Source organism: Euprymna scolopes, chromosome 37 (genome assembly GCF_053919585.1).
Source record: "Euprymna scolopes isolate OS-2025 chromosome 37, ASM5391958v1, whole genome shotgun sequence".
Classification (NCBI taxonomy): domain Eukaryota; kingdom Metazoa; phylum Mollusca; class Cephalopoda; order Sepiida; family Sepiolidae; genus Euprymna; species Euprymna scolopes.
In genome coordinates this window covers 76,831,005-76,841,004 of record NC_136518.1, presented here as the reverse complement: position 1 = coordinate 76,841,004, position 10,000 = coordinate 76,831,005, and positions in this window count along the sequence as shown.

Below are 10,000 nucleotides of genomic sequence, written 5' to 3'. Positions count from 1 at the left end.
ACGCTTACATCTTTTTTCTTCCAAGTGAATGTCGTTTAATTGTCATGGCCTTCCATTTCTTGGAATAAATAATTTTACCAATAATTCTTCATAAGTTTTAGTTTTGGGTTCGCTTATAACTGATGGCACTCAAATTTATATATAAATATAAATTTATCTATCCATCTATCTATCTATCTATCTGTATATATATATATATATATATATATATTTCTTATATATATATATATATATTTCTTCAGAAGTTTCGGTTTCGATTCAAGCTGATGCACCCAAGTCATATGGATATATATATTTTTAAATCACAACTTTATAATATAAATTAAATAATAATATAAAGAATCGATAGAAAATTTATACTATAATAATATATACGAAATCTGCATAACTTAAAATACCATATTAAAGTGTATTTTACGACCAAGCTACGCCGGCCTACGCCGGCCATCCCTGCTAGCTTTGACAAATACTTTTGCAGTTTTAGCAAAAGAGCTACAATAATATTAGAGCGTCTCCGTTTTCAATATATTACAAATGAAAGAATCTGCTGTGGAATTTCCACAGGCCCCGCTACTTATATATGATTATTTTATTTTATTTTTTTGTTTTAATTTAAAATGTGCAAAGTGTTATGACACACATAGTAGTTTTTTGTTTACTTTGTGTGGCAACCGCAGGCCGAGGCATATTTTTACCTGCGATCCACATACGCGGAGATGTTTAAAATTTAATATAAAAACAGAAACAGTGCACTATAAAACACACGTCGAACGAGTTAAATGTTTATAATAAAGAATATATTTGTTTTGATTATCTAAAACAATTCGAACGTTTCTGAGTCTATGTTTATGAGGGATGATTCATTACTGACGTAATATAGGAATTATAATATCATATAATTTTTAATTACTGACGAAATATAGGAATTATAATATAATATATTTTTTATTACTTACGTAATATAGGAATAATAATATCAAATAAGTTTTCATTAATTGCGTAATATAGTAATTATAATAGCATATAATTTTACATTACTTACGTAATATAGGAATTATAATATCGTATATTATTCATTACTTAAGTAATATAAGAATTTTATCATATAATTTTTCATTACTTTCCTAATATGGGAATTATAATATCATATAATTTTTCATTACTTACTTAATATAAGACTTATAATATCATATAATTTTGTATTACTTACGTAATATAGGAATTAAAATATCATATAATCTTTCATTACTTACGTAATATACGACTTATAATATCATATAATTTTTCCTTACTTACATAATATAGTAATTATAATATCATAAAAATATCCATTACTATATAATAATATAAGAATTTTAATATCATATAATCTTTCATTACTTACGTAATATAAGAATTTTAATATCATATAATTTTTCATTACTTACGTAATTAAAAATTTAAATATCATATAATTTTTCATTACTTACGTAATATAAGAATTTTAATATCATATAATTTCTCATGACTTACATAATATAAAAATTATAATATCATATAATTTTTCTTTACTTACGTAATATAAGAATTTTGATATCATATAAATTTTCATTACTTCTAAAACAATTCGAACGTTTCCGAGTCTATGTTTATGAGGGATGATTCATTACTTACGTAATATAGGAATTATAATATCATATATTTTTTATTACTTACGTAATATAGGAATTATAATATCATATAATGTTTCATTACATACGTAACATAGGAATAATAATATCAAATAAGTTTTCATTAATTGCGTAATATAGTAATTATAATAGCATATAATTTTTCATTACTTACTTAATATAAGACTTATAATATCATATAATTTTGTATTACTTACGTAATATAGGAATTTAAATATCACATAATCTTTCATTACTTACTTAATATAGGAATTTTAATATCATATAATTTTTCCTTACTTACATAATATAGGACTTATAATATCATATATTTTTTCCTTACTTACATAATATAGGAATTATAATATCATATAAATATCCATTACTTACGTAATATAAGAATTTTAATATCATATAATTTTTCATTACTTATGTAATATAAGAATTTTAATATCATATAATTTTTCATTACTTACATAATATAAGAATTTTTATATCATATAATTTTCCATTACTAACGTAATATAGGAATTATAATATCGATTTAACAAACACCCTACATAGGAGGTACCTTCAAAAAGTTTCCAGACTTTTTGTATAGGCATTTAAAATGGCGGTAGACTTTTTAAAAATTCCGTATATTATTACAATATATCTTATGAGATGACTGACAGTTTTTTTTTATTATTTCAGGTTGAAATGAACAGCCACAGCTAGAATTTGAATACAATCTCCTAAAGCTTGATTGTCACGCCTGGTGAATTTAAAAAATGCAATCTGGACGTGAGGACGCTTTAGAAGAACGATAGGAGAACCTACTTCAATACAACATTTATCGTCATTAAAGTCTAAATTACATTCTATAGACCATTAGTAGTCACCTGGGTTCAATACTTGGAATTAAGTAAAATGCGGATTCTTTATTTTTTTAAATACAATCAGATAGAATGTAGTTGAATCGGGAGGAGCGTCTATTATTTATCTTTAAAATGTGGCGCAGCAATCAGCATGTTATGAAGAGTATGCGTTTGGAAATGAAATAGCGTGAGAATAATTATAATAATTAATAAAGTAACCCGGTGTCATCAGTAGAGCGAGAGCATTTAATGGATTAAGAGTGAAAATGTTTACTACCTTCTGTATGGGAATACGTATTTAAGAGAGACATTTTGTTCGGAATAAATGTAATCATTTTTAAATGGGGATGAAATATACGCATACTTTCGTGAAACTCGCTTTAGGAAATGCTGTATGTGATGCGTGTGGAAGATTGATTTTGATAGTATTCGGTTATTTTCCTATTGAAACTCTATTGACAAGGGAAAATCGAAATTATTTTATTAATTAAGTTTGATTATTATAACTTGGCGCAGACGGCTATATGCAGATATCGAACGGTGAGTAAAATAACGTCACGATCAGGAAAGAGATGCCTATAAAAAGGAGAAAGCATATTCGAGAAGATGATCACCTAAGGGGCGTAGATTACGTTCGAGAGCGCGTTTAAGACGGTCACGTGAGGGACGTCACATCGGTAGTGATAGAATGAGGAAATAAATGTCGTCGTACAAAAAAGCAACTGAATTTCTTTTCTAGTCTTGGTCTTCTTTGCGACTGAGGCAACAACGTGTTGGTTCATGGACAATGTTACATTATAGCAAGTTAATTTTTTTTTTAAGAAACTACATTTTTTTGCCCTATCACTAATTCTGATTTAAATTCCCGATTCCGATACGATTAGCGATTCCGAATTTTAAAACGTGTAAATATTCAGTTATAGAGTTGTTTTCATTATTTTATTTTGTGTGTGTATTTTGTGATTACTGTAAAAACAATACATTTTCACAAATGTACTTGCACAGAAACAGATTCGTAACATCCCTTCTGTGAGAAAGAAATGAGTATGTATATGTATACACGAGAGCTGCCTGTGTTTTTTTTTACACATTCCATGCGGGTGGAAGTGTGTATACAGCTGTCGCATTCACCAGAGACAATGCCTCCGGCTCTGGCCAAAGCATTTACCATCCAGCCTTGCACCGTTTTCCTTAATGAATCTCCAGTCGATTAAATTGCGTAGACAAACGAGACGAGAAATAAACGAAAACCAACAATGGAAAAGGAAAAGTTGGGTTTCAAAAAGGAGCAAAGAACGAAAATAGGATGGATGGGGGTATATGGAAACAAAGTAATACAAGGATGGGGCTGGAACATGGGGGGTACAGTGTGAATGGGAGTGGGGCGATTCTGGTAACACAACAAAAATCAAAGAAAGGGAAGGAAATAAGGTAAAAGTTGATGAAGCAAAAAAAAAAAAAAAAAAACTAAAAAGACGGAAAAAGCATAAACGAAAAAATCTGGGTTAAAATAGAAAAAAAAAGAAAAATAATGAAGTTTCTGAATTTTTGAGATGAGGATTGGTTATTCGTATTATTTGAATTCATCGAACTAGTGTTCTCATCTTGAGTGTCATTTTCACAACGTTTTTATCGATGTAACCTCCGACCTCCCTCAGGTGTATCTCGTCGAACTTTGGAATCTTTCTGTCGAACTCAGGAATTTAGACGGAATTTAGAACAGAACCCTTTTATTTATTTCACGGGGACAGCATGCTCTAGTTCCATCAGCCATGACTGGATAAAGGTCCTAAGTGATTCGCAATTGTATTTTTCGGTCGCTCAAAATGATATTCTCCTTAAGGATGAAGGTTCAACCTCAGTGTGGGCGACCGAAACATACAATTGCGAATTATTTAGAACCTCTATACAATCATGGCTGACGGAACAAAAGTATGCTACCCCCCGGAAGTAAATAAAGAGTTTCGTTAAAAATTACGCGCAAATTCCCGAGTTCAACAGAAATATTCCCAAATTCGACAAAATACAACTGAAGAAGGTCGGAGGTCACAGCGACCGAAACGTTGTGGAAATGACACTCAAGATGAGAACAGTAGTCCGATGAATTAAAATAATACGAAGGAAAAGGAAGTACGAAACAGAGTAAAAGTAAAACAAATATAAAAGAAAGAAGAAAGAAAGACAAAAGGGAGATAACAGAAAAAGAAAGATGAAAAAAGATGAAAGAAAGATGAAAAAAGATGAAAAAAGATGAAAGAAGATGAAAGAAGTAAAATGTGTGATAAAAAGAAAAGGTAGAAAAATAAAGAGAAAAAAATTAGGATACAGTAGAAAAGAAAGCAAGGAGAAAAGGAAGAAATAGAAAAGAAAAAAAAATGAAGGGATCCACTAGAAAGAAAAGAAAAAAGGAATAAAGAAGTAAAGAAAGAAAGATAGAACAGAAAAGAAATAAGGAAGAAAGAGAAAACAATGGATATTATTTAATTGCATCTACCGAACAAAGAGGTGCTTTTCAATAAGTTTTCAAACGTTTTTAATACAGACATTTAAATTTGTCGTAGACTCTTGAAATTTCATTATGTCTTATGAGATGACTGACCAATTTTTATGATTTCAGGGTCAAATAAAAAGCTACAGCAGGAATTTGAATACACACTACTAAAGCCTGATTTTCACATCTGGTTAATTTCAAAACTGTAATCTACACGTGAGGACACTTTAGAAGAAGGATATGCAATAAAATTCTATTTTAAACTTGGAAAAAATGTTACAGAAAAGTATTGAATGCTTTAGACTGTTTTTGGCCTATCTTGCATGAATCGCGCATCAGTTTTTGAGTGGCATAAGAGATTCTAAGAAAGGAGCACACAAGAGATGATGAGGGGTGTGGCAGGAGTAAGGAAGTCAGAACATCATCAAATTTGATTGGCCAAATAAAGAATTTCATGGATCAGAGCCGTGGTGTGTCTATAGAGACAATACGTCCATAATTTGATGTCAGTGTGGGAATTGTACACCCAATTATTCGTGAGGAACCGAAAATGAGGAAAATTTGCGCGAATGCACCAGTCCACAGCTCCTTCCTTGTCACAGACTATTTAACCAAGATAAGCACCAAGACAGTTCCTCACCCTCCCTATCGTCCAGACCTTACTCCCTGTGACTTTTGGTTATTTCCTAAGCTCAAGGAAAACCTTAGATGCTGTCGTTATGAGACAATTGAGGAGATGAAAGAGGCTGTTACGATGGTCATTGACAGGCTTACACAAGAGAACTTCCGTAGAACATTCCAGAAGTTGTTGGACTAGAACAGCAAGTGTATTGCAGCTGGGGGAGATTACTTCTAAAGGGGAATAGAATTTCATGTGTGTACTATCAATAAAAGTGCCTATAAAAAAGGCTAGAAAATTATTGAAGGTAACTTGTATGTATTAATCGCTGAACACTATGCTTAAGACTTTATTTTATTCGGCACTTGGTTGGAATTAAATAGTATAAACTGTTTTTGTTCCGTCTCCTCATCATCAGCACCAGTAGCAGCATCATAAACATCAAAGCAGGGGAAGGTAGAGCGGTAGCCCTAGATATATCTAAGGCTTTTGACAGGGTATGGCACAATTGTCTTCTCAGGAAAATCAGATCATATGGTATCACTGGGAGAAAACATAATGTAATTAAATCCTTCTTAAGTAAAAGAAGAATCCAGGTTGTCCTCGACGGTTGTACATCTAAACAATGTGATATGAATGCGGGAGTACCTCAGGTGACCATCATGAACCGTTATTATTCCTAATATTCATAAATGACCTGCCTGATAAAATTGACTTTTCCTCTGAGATGAGCCTGCATCAAAAATCCATGGGTTAAAGAAAAACAAAATCAGAACTGTATTCTTTACTCAAACAATAATTTTCTGTTCTGAAAGATTATGTTTTTCTGAATTAAATTTTAACAAAAACAACACACACACACACACACGCACACACACACACACACACACACACACACACACACACACACACACACACACACACATATATATATATATATATATATATATATATATATATATATATATACAGACTAGTCAATTTTTTTTTTCACTCTGGTATTTGCAAGAATATATATTATTTCCAATATTTTATCCGGAAAATACTTATTTAGACATAGAAGAGTTACAGAGTGAAAATATTTTCGTTTACTTACCGAATTATTCCTCTTTTTATTTGTTAATTTTGGGAAACGCTGTAAAATTTCAGTGAGTATATATATATATATATCTATATATATCTGTCTATATATGTATACACACACACACACATACAAACACACACACACACACATATATCTATATCGGTCTTGCTTGTAAAAGATAGAACCTGATGAAACAAGGAAAAGAGAGAAAGGTGGAAAAAAGATGGTGTTTTCTTATTGTGCTTCGTTATTGTGATTGCATCCAGTGTCATCCTCTCAATCTCGACATCAAAGAAATTTCCTTTTATTATTCCTCACACGAGCTGCGTCTTTCTGGACCAGACTCATCTACACATTCCCCGCTAACAAACCAGTGCCAGCCTCGATTTCCTGTCACCAGCATCCATCGCTCCTACATCAACTATTTCTGGCACAAGTCCATCACCGCACAGCGCCGCGACAGGGGTCGCCATTTTGTTGTTGGCGAACACGGCCATTTTTCCCGCGAAGCGACAGGCTATCAATGGCGACCATTCGACAATCTATTGACGTTTCGTTTAAATCTGAATAAGTCTTCTGCCAAGACTGATTATTTATTGAGTGCCAGATCCTCGGCTCTGATCTCTCATACGCTGCCGCTTGTGGACTTGAAAAACATGCATATAAAGCTTCACACAACTTTAGATGGTCTCAACAACAACAACAACAACAACAACACTAAACGCGATTACTTTAGAATAGACGCAAATGTGCAGCCAGGATTTTCAAATACCATTTAAATATTCATAGTTATATTTATTTATTCAGTAAATGCTTGTCTGTATTTAAAGACCTGCCAAATCCCTTGTTTATGCCAGATAAATAGGGACAAATAACAGTTCATTTTAATTTGCTTCCGCAGAACTGCAGTTATATTCAAAATATATATATCTTACATCCCCTTCCAAAATAGCATTCTGAATTAGACGAAAATGGACAGTCTCTGTCAAAAAGATATCCTTAATTGATACTAGACTTTTCTCCCCATCCAACGAGGATAATCTTTAATATATATATATATATATATATATATATATATATATATATATATATATATATATATATATATATATATATATACATATATATATATATATATGTATATATATATTACTTTTATAATATTTTATATGTTCTATTTTAGGAGTTTTGGGAAGGTGCATAATGTATCTGTAATTTGATTGGACCCCCCACCCTTTCTACTTATTGTCACACACACACTTTCTCTCCCTTTCTCTTTCTCTCTCTCTTTCTCTCTCTCTCTCTCTCTCAAAAGCGGTATGTTGCAAGTCTCTATTTTCTGTAAATGCAGGGTGGAATTATAAAAGTGTCGCCCCCCACCAAAAAACAGTACAGCTTTATTTTAAAACCTTTATTGAAAAAATATTTAAGTACGTTGAAATGCAGAATTCTTGACAGCTCCTGTTTCGTAGCATACAATCATTCAGGCAATTATTATGCCAATTTTTTAAAATTTATTCCGTTCTAAACTCATCAGAAGAAAAAGAACTTATCAACTTTAAAAGAAAATAAAGGAATATAGGCATGATTACGAAATCCGAAACTGTATAAAATGGCGTAACACATTGAAAAATAACTAAAACTTCTATTCCAATTTTCAGGTTTTGCAATCACGCTCACATTTCCTTTTTTTTAAAGCTGATAAGTTATTTTTTCTTCTGAGGAGTTAGAAGCCAAATAAATTTTAAAATTGACATAATAATTACATGAATGATTCTGTGCTACGAAACATGTGCTGTCAAGAATTGTGCATGTCAACGCACTTTAAGAAATAAATGGTAAGATGTTCAACATCTTGAAATTTGGAATATAGACTTTTATCATTTATTTCTATTATATTCTGCAGTTACATCGAGCTGAATAAACTATAGGATTGATACAAATAACATATTGAATATAATTGAATAAGCACACACACACACACACACATATATATACGCTTGTTCAATTGTTACAAGGTTATATATATATACATCTTATATAACCTTGTAATAATTGAACAAGCGTATATATGTGTGTGTGTGTGTATGTCTGTGTGTGTGTGTATGTCTGTGTGTGCTTGTTCAATTATATTCAGTATTTTATTTGTATTAATCCTTTAGTTTAATTAATTGCTAACTGCTGCTTAAACTTATGCCGTTATAAATAAGAATAGCGTCTTTTAATTTTAAACCGTTATAAACTAGAAAAACGTATATAAGCATTAATACATAATTAATATTTAATAATAAACCCCCCTCTTATTATAATCACTCCTACTACTTTAAATTCCAACATTCTCTCCCTTCCACTCCCCTCCTTCTTATCTAACTCACCTTCATCTGCTACGATTTTTCCATTCTTATTTGACATTATAACATAGTCCATCTATGAATTCTGAAGAAGCTAGTCGGATATTTCCTCTTCTTTTTGAGGATTTCCCCCTAGCTGAAACAATATGTAAACTCATTCTGGACTCACAGTAATACATTTTCTCTCTCTCTCTCTCTCTCTCTCTCTCTCTATATATATATATATATATATATATATATATATATATTTGCATGTTTTACAATTATTTCAATGGCAAGTACTCTGACGAACTTAAAGCACTAGTATCCCAATTCACGACAATAGTTCGACAAACCCAACAAGGAGCAGAATCCCACCCTACACTGTAGAGATCCCTAGATGCCGTAAAACCTTCTACTCGAATAGCTTTTTTCCTTGGAATACGGCACTTTGGAATTCTCTCTCGGGCTCTTGTATTCCCGACTGTACTGATATGCAGAAATTCAAACACGTCGCTGCACAAATCCCAAAATAGTATCACTGTAAATCTAGTCCCAAATAGTAGTCGCCCAACATTGTGTCTCTGTGCATTGTTTAGGGTAAAATAACAGTATATATATATATATATATATATATATATATATATATATATATATATATATGTTGGGACTAGATTTACAGTGATACTGTTTAGGGATTTGTGCAGCGAGATGTTTGTATTACACTTGAATTTCTGCATATCAGTACAGTCGGGGATACAGGAGCTCGAGAGAGAATTCCAAAATGCAGTATTCCGAGGAAAAAAACTATTCGAGTAGAAGGTTTTACGGCATCTAGGGATTTCTACAGTGTAGGATGGGATTCTGCTTTTTGTTGGGTTTGTTGAACGTACTGTCGTGAATGGGGATACTAGTGCTTTAAGTTCGTCAGAGTACTTGCCATTGAAATAATTGTAAAACATGCAAATGT